This window comes from Tiliqua scincoides, chromosome 16 (assembly GCF_035046505.1).
Source record: "Tiliqua scincoides isolate rTilSci1 chromosome 16, rTilSci1.hap2, whole genome shotgun sequence".
Taxonomy (NCBI): Eukaryota; Metazoa; Chordata; class Lepidosauria; order Squamata; family Scincidae; genus Tiliqua; species Tiliqua scincoides.
Genome location: NC_089836.1, coordinates 5,104,530 through 5,118,224, shown reverse-complemented (window position 1 = coordinate 5,118,224; position 13,695 = coordinate 5,104,530). Strand labels below are relative to the sequence as shown.

General features: G+C 49.4%; 1 pseudogene; it reads right to left on the bottom strand.

Moving 5' to 3' along the window:
* Positions 1-7,338: 7,338 nt before the first annotated feature.
* On the bottom strand, positions 7,339-7,457 carry LOC136635792 (5S ribosomal RNA; annotated as a pseudogene).
* Positions 7,458-13,695: the final 6,238 nt, after the last annotated feature.

Sequence of the window (13,695 nt, the reverse complement as noted above, 5' to 3'; positions counted from 1 at the left end):
ACGGCAAATGGGGGGGGTCTTTATTGCGCACCCAACAAGCACAGCCTGCGCAAGTTTAGTGTTACCTTTAATGCTACATTTGAATGTTACGTTTTATTAAATGGACACTTTGCCTCTCAAAAGACCCGAGGTGCATAGCGTCGTTTTAAAAAAAATTCTGGAAACTGTAATAAAATATAAATGCAGTGCCACCCTGAGTCTGAACCAACCACCTGGCTTCCGGTGTAGCTCTAGCGAGTGACCAGAAGTTAATAAGAGGTTTTGTAGTGTGTTTTGCCAACCAAAAAAGCCCACAAAAGGTGAATCCCACAATTGCAAGGGCAGCGTCTTTCTTTTTTGCCCCCTGCTAGAAATTACCACCTATGAAGTTGCTCGGGCCCCATTCTGACCGTCAGATCTCTACACTGGTCTCCCTGTCTGCTTTGGGATCTTCTTGACTCTCCAAGGCCTCTTCTTCCACCTAACCCCTCTCTGCTGATGGCCTGAATTCATCCCCCTTCTCCACCTTTGTCTCCCTGAAGGTGTCCTGTTTCCGGCTGCCCGCTCACAAATTTACATCAACAAGTGTTGTGCTTCTACATAAGAAGAGCCCTGGTCTTTACCGCATTTATTTTCTGGCCTTTATTAATATTCATTCCAGGTCATGACTAGTACTACCTCTTAGCCTCATGTATCTCACAGGGTTGTTAAGAACAGCCCCACTGGATCAGGCCATAGGCCCATCTAGTCCAGCTTCCTGTATCTCACAGCGGCCCACCAAATGCCCCAGGGAGCACTCCAGATAACAAGAGACCTCATCCACAGGGCAGGAACCATGCGTGTCACCTTTGGAGCTCCTTGGAGGAAGGATGACCAGATGGAAGGGAGGGCAGCAGAATGCCATCTTGTGCGCTCCCTGAAGTATCTGGTGGGCCACTGTGAGATGCAGGAAGCTAGACTAGATGGGCCCTGGGCTTGATCCAGCAGGGCTCTTCTTATGAGTCACTGCAGGGTGAGGAACGAAGGGTCCCTGGTCAAATCTGACACCCAAAAGGGTTCAACCTGTCATACCCCCATTTTCCCAGCCCATATGGATTTGGAGGTAGGAAAGTGAGAGGCGGGGAATAGAGACTTGAACTCGGCAGGGTTTGCTCCTGAGTCAACGGGATGGCAGTTGACCTGAGTCTCCTGTCCTCCATCCGAGGACTTCAGGTCAGTGGATGGGGGTCTTTTGTTCATGTTATCTTTGCTGCAAACCTGCAAGGCAGGCCAGGTGGAGGGAGGGTCCAAAAACCAAGGTCACCCCCCCCACTCGAGCTTCACAGCCTACTCCAAAGTAAATCACAGTTCACCTCCCAAATTAAGCTTCCCCAAGGCTGCAGTGGAGGGGAATCTGAGGAGAGGGGCCCCCTTACTCAGTAGTTAAGCACTTGATGAACTGTAGGTTCTGGGTTCAGGTCCTGACAGCCTCTCCAGGCACAGATGGGAAAGAAAGACACACACACACACACACACACCCCGGCAAAGGGGGGGCTGAGCCCTGGGAGAGGGCATAATCCTCTGCATGGATGCACCTACTCCCAAGTAATCCCTTCCTGACCCATGAAAGGCTTCTCCCAGGGGGTGCAGCCCCCCCAGCGCCCACCACTCGCAAGAAAACCCCCATCCTCTGCCCCCACGCGGCTACCTCCTGGGTAAGTGCATGCAGGGTGGCAACCTCAAGTGGGCGCTTACTCGCAAGTCGAGTAAGCCCAGCCAATGGGCTTACTCGCGAGCCCAGCCCAGCCAATGGGGAACCCTTCCCAGGGAGGTGTGCCCAGCCCTGCAGCCTCCCCGCGAGGAATCCCATCCAGCCTCGTGGTTTGCCCTCCCGCATAAGTGCATCCCAGGATCAGGACCCCCTTGGCTGAAATCAGACCAGCTGCTTCGCGCCCCTGCCAGAGGCACTGCGCTGGTCTCTCTGCCCTGGTCTCTGCCCCGTCAGCTTCCACACATCTGTCTCTCTGCTCCTGACCAGGGGAACTTGGAGCTGGTGGCAGTGGGGGGGGGCCAGGCTCCCCTGTTAAGTGGGAGATTTGGGGAGGGGGCTTTTTCCAAGCCTAGTTTGTCTGCAAGGCTTCTAAGAAGGTCCTGCAACTGTATCTCCAGGGCCCTCATCCTGCAAAGAAATCACAAAGCTGCAATGAATATGTCTGCACGTGTTTCTGGCTGGGGCTGTATGTTTTCAGGGTGCAAGACGTGGATGTGGCTCTACATGCTGGTATTCTGGTCTTCCGGTGTATGATAAGTAAGCTCAGTACAACTCATCCATTCATATATGTCAATTAATTCTCTTCCCCCAGCCCTCACCACAGTGTCGGAGAGATGATGTGGCCCTCCTGCCAAGATGTTTGTCCACCCCTGGGTTAGAGACAATGGATGAATGTAAGTAATACAAGTATTATCTATACACTGTAGTTCAGGGGTGCTCAATAGGTGGATCGCGATCTACCGGTAGATCGCAAGGCAAAATGAGTAGATCAAGGAGCCCTGTCTCTCCAAACTGTTAATATGTCAGTTTCGTCTAGTGACTAGACGAAACTGACATATTTAGCTGACACTAAACTGACACTGAAACTGACACTCTAGCTGCTCTTCAGGCATGCAGCAACAAAACTGACGAAACTGACTAGACTCCAGCAGGGGCTCCATACATTAAAGCGGGTGTCTGTCAGATGCTTCCTTCCCCCCTGGTAGATCTCCGGGCCTTGCTGGGTTTCAAAGTAGCTCTCAAGCCAAAAAAGTGTGAGCACCCCTGCTGTAGTTAGTTGTTCCAATGCAGTCTCTTGTAGGCATTAAGTACGTAAGAACAGCCCCACTGGATCAGGCCATAGGCCCATCTAGTCCAGCTTCCTGTATCTCACAGTGGCCCACTAAATGCCCCAGGGAGCACACCAGATAACAAGAGACCTCATCCTGGTGCCCTCCCTTGCATCTGACATAGCCCATTTCTAAAATCAGGAGGTTACGCATAAACATCATGGCTTGTACCCCATAATGGATTTTTCCTCCAGAAACTTGTCCAATCCCTTTTTAAAGGCATCCAGGCCAGACGCCGTCACCACATCCTGTGGCAAGGAGTTCCACAGACCGACCACACGCCGAGTAAAGAAATATTTTCTCTTGTCTGCTCTAACTCCCCCAACACTCAATTTTAGTGGATGTCCCCTGGTTCTGGTGTTATGTGAGAGTGTAAAGAGCATCTCTCTGTCCAACCCCTGCATAATTTTGTATGTCTCAATCATGTCCCCCCCTCGCACGCCTCTTTTCTAAGTTGAAGAGGCCCAAACGCTGCAGCCTTTCCTTATAAGGAAGGTGCCCCAGCCCAATAATCATCTTAGTCACTCTCTTTTACACCTTTTCCACTATGTCCTTTTTGAGATGTGGCGACCGGAACTGGACACAATACTCCAGGTGTGGCCTTACCATCAATTTGTACAACAGTATTATACTATTAGCTGTTTTGTTCTCAATAACTTTTCTAATGATCCTGTCGTATCCCTGCCCTGAAGGGCAGAGCCAGTTGGTAGGCAGGAGTGGGTTCTGTCCAGTGCTGCTGAGACCAAATAAGCAAGACACTGAAAGGTGAAGGCTATGAAGGCTATTTATTGTTTCAGCAAGGTATGCGTGCGGCCCTTGGGAGCTGCAGCTCAAATCTAAAAGGCACCTTCAGTCAGGTGGGACACAATTTTTATACATTTCAGTCGTGATGCAAACTAAGCGTCTCCCAGAAAGGGAACTTGTCTGGTAACTTTCCACTTTGTCCCTCTCATGCACTCACCCCCTCCGCACTTTCTCAAGGGAAGTAGTCTTGTCTTTGACCATTTTGAGTATGTTTGCTTTTTCTAATTTTATAAGTGTCTGAAGGATATGTCTGGCTTGCGGTTTTAGGCACCTTTGTTAACTTGTCAGCAAAAAAGGGTCTGTCATTGATAAGATTAGCAAAGCAGTAAGTTTTAAGCTTTCCCCTAAATCCATTCTTTCCTGTCTTTGCTCCTTTCTACTCCCTCTCTGTTACTCTGTATTGATGGTTGCTACAGGTTCTTGCTTTGGAAGGAGAGAAGGGTCTGAGACAGGTACACAGGTGTCAGTTTCCCCTGCTTGAGAGCGTGGGTCCCAATGATTTGATTCTGGGGACCTACGCTCTCACCCTAAAGTTGCTGCATAGTAATATAGCGCTCTGATGAGTGAGAATTTACTTTGCTCAGGCCAGCAGTCTGTGGAACATATGTAGAAACTTGTGTTGGCTTGTGCTTTATGCTAAGCAAAATTGACAGGCAGGCAGATAGGCACTGAATGCAACAACAGCAGCCTACAAATATTAATAAGACAGCAGCAGCCACTGCTAAGATTCCCTTCAGCCACCCTCCCTATCTGGGGAGCCAATTCCACTAAGCGTGCCCTTGTTTTATAGACTCCCTCATATTGGACTATTAGGCTCTCTAGGTGCCTAATATTGTCCTCTGCTTTCACTGAGAAGTTTGAGGAGTGCACATAACACTGGGTACCAAATAGGGGACAAATTCCTCCTTTAGAAGCTGGGATCAGGTCCAAAGCAACACGGTTTTGGGTTGGCACCTGGCGAACTTGTACAATCTCTTCTTGGAGTGATTTAATAGTTTTCAGTGTTTGGTTAAAGCTCCGTGCATTGGCATACTGTATTGCACGGATATCTCTTTCATTTAAACTTGTTCCAATCCATGGTATTAACATCTTTGAAGCTGACAGAAAGGTAAGAACATAGGAACAGCCCATCTAGTCCAGCTTCCTGTATCTCACAGCGGCCCACCAAATGCCCCAGGGAGCATACCAGATAACAAGAGACCTGCATCCTGGTGCCCTCCCTTGCATCTGGCATTCTGACACAGCCCATTTCTAAAATCAGGAGGTTGCACATACACATCATGGCTTGTAACCCATAATGGATTTTTCCTCCGGAAACTTGTCCAATCCCCTTTCAAAGGTGTCCAGGCCAGACGCCGTCACCACATCCTGTGGCAAGGAGTTCCACAGACCGACCACACGCTGAGTAAAGAAATATTTTCTTTTGTCTGTCCTAACTCTCCCAACACTCAATTTTAGTTGATGCCCCCTGGTTCTGGTGTTATGTGAGAGTGTAAAGAGCATCTGTCCATCCCCTGCATAATTTTGTCTCAGTCATGTCCTCCCACAGGCGCCTCTTTTCTAGGCTGAAGAGGCCCAAACACCATAGCCTTTCCTCATAAGGAAGGTGTCCCAGCCCCATAATCGTCTTAGTCGCTCTCTTTTGCACCTTTTCCATTTCCACTATGTCTTTTTTGAGATGTGGCGACCAGAACTGGACGTAATACTCCAGGTGTGGCCTTACCATTGATTTGTACAACGGCATTATAATATTAGCTGTTTTGTTCTCAATACCTTTTCTAATGATCCCAAGCATAGAATTGGTCCCCTTTACTGCCGCCGCACATTGGGTCGACACTCTCATCAACCTGTCCACCACCACCCCAAGATCTCTCTCCTGATCTGTCACAGACAGCTCAGAACCCATCAGCCTATTTGTGAAGTTTTGATTTTTTGGCCCAATGTGCAAAGTGTCACTGACATTGCTCCAAGTGACTGCTCTTCTAAATCTGAGTTTTCCTGGCTGCTTAGTTTGTACAGATATTGCCATTGACACATAACAGAGGCAACATGTTCCACTCCCTTGCATTGGAATTTGTTTCTAAAACCTGGTTTCACAGCACCACCCAACCGAGCCCGGTAGTGGACTTGGCCTCCCAGTGATAGTGTTATCTGAATCTAACATGTGAGTGAAAAGGTTGCCAGAGGTGTTTGTCACTGACCAGTTATGTACCACTTTCCATGTTCCTGTGTCATTCTAGAACTGCCACAGGGTAGTGAGGTTAATTTGTGGGCCCTTAGTCTCCCCTAATTTATGATTTTAAGGAACCCTGTAAAATTAAATGTGGGGGATATATAATCTACTTAGTCATCAGATGCTAAGTCTCTTAAGTCCAGGGATATTCCTATGAGGGGAACTCCAGCTGGGAGCTTAAAGGCAAATGCATACAGATGTAACAATCAGTGTGACTTATGTTTGATGCTACTGCCTGAAAGGTTTGTACTGCTAGGTTCTCATTCCATTTCTCTGAGATCTCTGTTGCCCCCTAACTGCAATTAAGTGAATTGACTGTAATTGGTCAGGGTCCCGTGGTGTTACTGTGCCACACTGTGGGTTTTCTCCTAGCCCCCCAAAAGTGTCTAGCTCATTCAGGGTTTTTCAGGAATACTGTAGCTTTGTGTGCATCAATGTTGTGATTACTTTAGTTGGAGGCAGTTTAACAGCTCCCCCCCCCCCCCCATATACTTTAGGTTCTTTTAAACAACCACTTGAGTTCCAAATTGTTTCTTTCACTGTCTTCTTGCACCCTGGTAACAGCCCAATTCTCCGGTGCCCTCTTCCGGACCCTCTGCTTGAAGGAAGTGTTTTACGTACTTCTTTGCAGGGGCAGTTACAAACCTGGCGTGGTTCCTTCAAGGTGCGAGTGGACCAGCTTAGCGTTTTTCTTTCTTCGTTTGAATTAATCCCGATCCGCAGTAACTTGTATGAAGGGGAGATTGCACAGAAAGACACCCCCCCTCCCCTTTCAAGCATTGCTTTTATTGCTTTATGCAGGGATTTTATTTTATTTTTTTCTTCAAGACTGCTTTTCCAAGAGATCTGAGCCGGAGACCAAAAAATGGAGGAGATGAATAAAAATAGACAAGTCAAACAATCCCTCTAGAGTAGGAGCCAAAATGGTGGAAACCTTTTGGAAAATTTGATAAGCTGTGGCTCATAAAATCAGCCTCTCTTAGAATTGTTGTCGTTCAGTCGTGTCTAACTCTTGTGGACCCCATGAACCACAGCATGCCAGGACCCCCCTCTACCACTAACTCCCGGAGTGTGTCCAAATTCATGTTCGTCACCTCTGTGACGCTATCTGCCATCTCCTTCTCCTTTCGCCTTCAGTTTTTCCCAGCCTCAGGGTCTTTTTTAAAGTGTCCTCCCTTTTTTATGAGATGACCAAAGTATTTAAGCTTCAGCTTCAATATCTGTCCTGCCAATGAACAGTCAGGATTGAGTTCCTGTAGGATTGACTGATTTGATCTCCTTGCAGTCCAGGGAACTCTCAAAAGTCTTCTCCAACACCATAATTCTTAGAATGCCATACCATAAAATTATATACTGTTAGAAAAATAAATAAATAAAATCTAATGCAACCCATTGTATTAAAATGGCATTTTAGAAGTTATGATACTGGTTGGCAGTCTTCAGTCTCAAAAGACGATGGTATAAGCCTACAGCACCCGGTATTCCCAGGCGGTCTCCCATCCAAGTACTAACCAGGCCTGACCCTGCTTAGCTTCCGAGATCAGACGAGATCGGGCATGTGCAGGGTAACTTAAAAGTGTAAAGTATAACTTTTCACTCTGTTCTCCCTAACCACATTTCAAAGTTCTGCCTTTCATGGTAGCGGTCAATGATTGCTCCAAACAGCTCCCGGTGCCCAGCTTTTCAAGATGGCAACACCAAGCTCTTAAAGGCTCCTTGACCCACCAAGAAAAGACCATTTTTCAAAGGTTTCCACCATGTTGGCCCCTAGTGCATGTCCTAAAGTAACCTTAGAGCCAAGAAAAAAATGTGAAGGAGGTTCAAGTCTCTGTTCAACACTTGATCTGTTGTCCCTGCAGACCATCACATGCTTCACAGTGGCCCAGTGAGCTAGGAAGTCCTGGGTTCCAATCCCTGGCAGCGTCACTGGGACAGGCCCTTGGAAAAGCAGCCAGATCTCATAGAGGGGACTGCCCACAAGGTCCCAAAGTGCTCACAGTGCAGATTTGTCCAGAAAAAGGGGGGGTGTTGCCTTCATCGCAGGCTGTGGACCAGCAAAAGAACGAGGCAGAGAGCCAGGGTGGCGACAATGAAGAAGATACTGGCGGCCCAGACGCCTTCCTCTTGCCCTCTCAGGGGCCGGGGGACCTCCGACGGAATCATGTTGGTCAGGTTGAGCATGTAGCCCAAGGTCCAGCCAATGTCCGAGTTGGCAGCCTGCAAGGGGAGAGAATTAGGTCACCAGCCTGTCGCCCCCTCAGGCGCCTTTCTGCTAGACTGAAGAGCCCCAAATGCTGTGGCCTTTCCTCTTAAGGGAGGTGCCCGGTCCACGAAGTACAGGACTTGCTGTACGTGCCTGACCTCGACCTCCTTACCTGCATCCGGAAGGCGATGTTTTTCCAGGTGGTGCTGCTAAAACGATAGCCGTCCAGCAGGAGGGTGAGGATGTAGTTGGCGCTAGCGCAATAGTTCTTGAGGCGGTTCGTATCCTGGCTGGGGTAAGTTGTACGCAGCTGGGGGAGAGCAAAGATGAGGACATGCTAAGAGGGGTGGACGCAATGGTCCAAGTTAGCAAGAGCTTTTTTATAGTGGCCCCATCCAGCATCCACCAGCCCACAGTGTCCTTTAAAGCCCACAAGTAGGGCACCTTTGGTTCACCTGCAGTCAGAGGTAGACTCTCTGACCGTGGAGGTTTCATCCTACCATGAATTAGAAAGCTCCCTGCTGCAAAGGTCCAAGAAGCCCAGGCCCATCAGGTGACTCAGGGACCATCCAATAAGGCACTTACATCATCCCACGTCCTGGCACAGAAGGCCCGAATGTCGTCTTCCACCTTGTCCAGCGGGTGCGTCTCGGTCAAGTTCAGGAAATGGAACGTGTAGTAATAAGCAGAGAAAGCCTGGGGGGATCAATAGCAAGAGGATTCCCAGAAGGTTTAATGTACTGAGGGTTTAATGCTGACCGAGCATCATGTACCAGATCTTTAATCCTGGAGCAACAAGCAAGGTCTACCGAGGAGCATCACTATGCGAAGCTCTTGGGCCACACAGCTCAGGTCTCTCGCAAGCTCATTTTGTTTGCTCGCAGCGACCAAAGCTTGCCTCGAGTCCACGCTCCGTGGTCCTTAATGAGCCTCTCCGCACCGGAATGACCAGACCACAGCTGAGCCTTTGGATTATATGTGAGTGTGTAAGCCTGTCATGAATATGTGCAGTTTAGGCCTAGTAGCATTGCAAAGCCTGAACCAAAGTAACCCAGTAATATAGAAGTGGCTTGAATCCTAGCTGAAAGGAATTTACAACCCCATGGAAGGGTGATGGTGTAGCACCTCAGCAGACAAGAGAGGCGCCATGAATCTCCAGTGGGGAGGGGGAGAACTAAGAGGACTAGCATCCAGCCCCACTTTGAGAAGATTCTGTCCCCAAGAGTTCTGATTAGGTAGTTTGAAATGAGTAGAGTCACCCCATCCTCTTGGCATGAGAAGTATAAGAACAAAGCCCAAAGGGGTGTCTTTGTCTTCGTCTTTGTTCCTTGTCTCTTGGTAAGATAGGTGGTGGGTGCACATCCTGCCCCGCCAGGACCATGTGGCCCATAGGTAACTGGGGCTGAGGATCTACAAAAGAAGCTGACCCAGGTGAGAGTTAGGAAATAATAGAGATAGCCAGTTAGCTTTATTATTTTATGCTGATATGTTTCCTAGAAGTTTTTATGCCTCTAGCATTTGCTGCCTTTGTAACTTTTTGTAACCCTATGTACTTAATAAAGTAAAAATCTTTTTACCATGTTGGTTCATTGTCTGTTGGGGACAAAGGTTCAGAATCCTGCCTAGCTGTTCAGCAAGCTACCAAAAATCCTCATTGTGGGCTAGTAACTTGAGGACTGAGACTTTAAGTAAAGAAAGTGCTCAGTGCCTACAAGGGATATAGTTAAGCCTAGAGGGTCTCAGTTTCCCAGGACTGAGGCACTGGCTCTTACAGGGTGGTGGCAGTACTACCGAACAGGGATCTTTGAGGGCTCTAGGGTTCAGAACCAACAACTCTGAGCACCCCAAAACCCTGGGAGTGTGACAAAGTATACGACAAAGCCACGCTTGGCTAACACGTAAACTGCTAAACAGCTCAGGTCTAAGGTTTTGGGAGTCAGGTGGACTCGGAGCAGTTGAGCTTGGTGTCTGCCAATGGAGAACGGGCATCACTTAGAACGTCCTTTCATCACAAACGCTCTACCAATCGCATGAGTGCTTTTTTGCTCTGAGCAAACATTTACAAAGGTGGTAGAAAATAAAACACAAATATTACAACTCTTGGCATGAAGACCGTATCCTGCAAAAGGTCACAGCCAAGGTGCCTAAGCTGTGTTTGCTGACACAAACGTCCCGTGGGTGTATAAATTCCCTTCCTGCTGGATATTTTTGTGTAGTTAAACCACACCATCAGGCACTGCTAGGGGGTGCACCACACAGGAGGCTGTTGGCAGCCCCCCCCCATTGACACGTTCCATCCTACACCTCAAGGTTGGTGGGTAGCACTATGTTCCATATCAGTTGTTTGGGACCCACCAGTGTCAGTCAACCCTATTGTCAGTCGGTCATGAAACTGACAAACTGATAGCTGATGAGAAAAATGCATTGAACCCACAAGCAGGTTTCCTTGTGAGTAAGTAGATGTGCCTCGGTCCGCTTCGAAGGCCAGGCAAAGGGGAATGCAACCCCACCCAAATGGACCTGATCTGATAACACAGGAACACCCCCCCCCCAAAAAAAAACCACTCAAGAAGGAAGCCCCCCTTCTTCCAGATGACCAGGAATATGTATGGAACTCTATGGAAAGCAAAACTGAGCAACACTTGCACATTTATCTGTGAGTAGGCAAACGTGCCTTGGCTCTTATTGAAGGCCAGGCAAAAGGGAGCGCAAGGCCTCCAGAATGCTCCCGGTCGGATGAACTTGGAGCTCCACAAATGCTCCAGAAGGTGGTCCCCCCAACAGTAAAAATGATAAAAACAGAGGCTTGAGCTAGCCGCATACATGCTAGGGATTCTAGCTCGTTCCAGGACTGTGTTGTTTGGAACTTTGTCCTGCCAGGTGAACACAACACAATCCTGGAACGAGCTAGAATCCCCAGCATGTGTGCACAGCTGAAACAGAGACGCCTGCGTTGGCTCGGTCATGTCGTGAGAATGGATGATGGCCGGATCCCAAAGGATCTCCTCTATGGAGAACTCGTGCAAGGAAAGCGCCCTACAGGTAGACCACAGCTGCGATACAAGGACATCTGCAAGAGGGATCTGAAGGCCTTAGGAGTGGACCTCAACAGGTGCGAAACCCTGGCCTCTGAGCAGCCCGCTTGGAGGCAGGCTGTGCAGCTTGGCCTTTCCCAGTTTGAAGAGACACTTGGCCAACAGGCTGAGACAAAGAGGCAAAGAAGGAAGGCCCATAGCCAGGGAGACAGACCAGGGACAGACTGCACTTGCTCCCGGTGTGGAAGGGATTGTCACTCCCGAATCGGCCTTTTCAGCCACACTAGACGCTGTTCCAGAACCACCTTTCAGAGCGCGACACCAGAGTCTTTCGAGACTGAAGGTAGCCAACTAACTAACTGAGCTAGCCGCAGGCTAATGAGTGAGTTGGCCATTCCACGTCCACTGGGCAGGTGCCACCACCTACCAGAAATTTCCCGTTGACTGTTGGCTGGTACACCCCATTGAAGCCGCAGGACCCATTGTAGGAGCAGGCAGAGAAGTTAAAAATCTTCATGAAGGTTTCCCTGCACAGGGTGGCATTCCCCGTGCCCACCAGAGTCACGTCCCTCGCTTCGTCTGGGGGAGGGCCTGGCTGCTCCTGCGTGGCGCATGGGCCGCTCCAGAATGATGCTGTCGAGACGTTCTCCGTGTAGCCCAGGGGGTAGCAGGGGTGCTCAAACAAAAGCGAGGTGGTGGAGTTCTGGAAGGAAAAGCCACAGAAAGAGGCCTTAATCCTAGTGCCCCTAGACCTTGTCACCACGGGCCGGGCAAAGAGAGAATGCATTTTAGTCCTGTGTATCTGCCCTTCCTCTAAGTCAGGGCTTCTCAAATACTCATTTGTATCGCATCTGGTTTAGGACCAGAGATTCTGACATTCAACACCTAAACATCACCTAGTTGGTTTACCTCTCTTGGTTGGAGAGGGCTAATTTTGTAGTGCTCAGCTATAAGAACATAAGACAAGCCCTGCTAGATCAGACCAAAGGCCCATCTAGTCCAGCTTCCTGTATCTCACAGCGGCCCACCAAGTGCACGTCCATCTCTCTAGAAATTCAGGTGAAGACTGTCATGGATGATTGACAGGTGCTCACTCTAGAACCAGTTGGAAGTTGGACAACAGCCCTGACAGTCTCCGTCACCCCGATTTGTACCTGCCACCGTGGCAAACTTACGGCGACGATCCGGAGCAGGTGCTTGAGGGCCTCGTTCTGGCCATAGCACAGGTAGCTGTGAGTATAGATGGAGTAGTTGAAGCCGTAGAGTCGGAACTCGGTCCGGTTCAGAAACGGGCCGGCAGGGACAAAACTGATTTGTGTTGAAGCTCCTCCAAGATCCAGGGCCCCCAGGATGTTGGCAGACGGGGGGTGGATCCAGTCCCGATCTTGAGCAGAATACTGTGAAGACCCAAACAGAACCGCACTAAATTCAAGGAGCTTTGGCGGGGAAGGACTCCATTTTGAAATCTGACAACTCCACCCATTAGGAGATCGATCTCCCTCCTAATCACCTCGAGTCTTCCCAAATCTTGGTGGGTGCCTCGTGGCACAAAGGGGGTGCCACAAAGGGGGGATTTGAACTTGGGGCTTCCTAACTACACCATAAGCGGCTTTCCCATTCATTGCAGGAGTTTTACAGGACACGGCACCTGCAAACCCGACCCCGGCAACAAGAAAGAGGCCCACCTCGGTGAAGGAGTTCAGCAGATAATTGATGGTGATCCAGCCATAAGCACCTTCCTCGCTCCCGCTAATGATCCGAGCCCCTCGGAAGCTCACGGGGTACCCCTGGATGGTCTTGGCCACTTCCTGAAGGATCTCGGCGGCCAGTGAGGCATTCTCTTGCCTGCAGGGGTTTGCGATGAAAGCACTGTGAGCGTGAACATCTAGGACAGCAATTTGGGATGCTACAAGCAGCATTTCTCAAACTGTGGGTCGGGACCCACTGGGTGGGCTGTGAGCCCATTTCAGGTGGGTCCCCATTCATTTTGATGTGTATTTTATTGCAATATATTCAATTGGATGCTACCACGGTATGCGGCTGCATTTGGGGAAGTGTAAATAAACTTACTGTAAACTTTTCATTTACTTAATTACAGTAATTGATTTGATTTTGTCATATTGGGGGGGGGGGTTTAAAAAAATTTCCTGCTTGTCACTTGCAGCCACAACCTCACTTCCAGATTAATGAATGACATCACTTTCGGTGGGTCCCGACAGATTCTGAAAAGTGGGTCCCAGTGCTAAAAAGTTTGAGAACCACTATGCCATAGCTTGGTCTGTCCAGTTCCTAGCCATGCCAAATCTCACATGGCTTGGCTTTCACTGTGTCTCCCCCGCCTCCCACCCCTGCCTCCCACCCCTATACCTCAGGAGTCTCATTCCGGCTGTGGCCCCCAGATATGCGGGGGCCTCTCGCTGCCTCTCTCTGGGGATCACCGTCATGGCTGCATCCAGACAGGCCTGGAGGGAAGCTCCCGCTTTCGGGGGATCATTGGCGTAACCCGATATCCCAGAGCCTGAAACACAAAGACCAAAGTCAAAGATTGCCCAGTGTGGGGACAGGCCTGGGGAGGGAATACG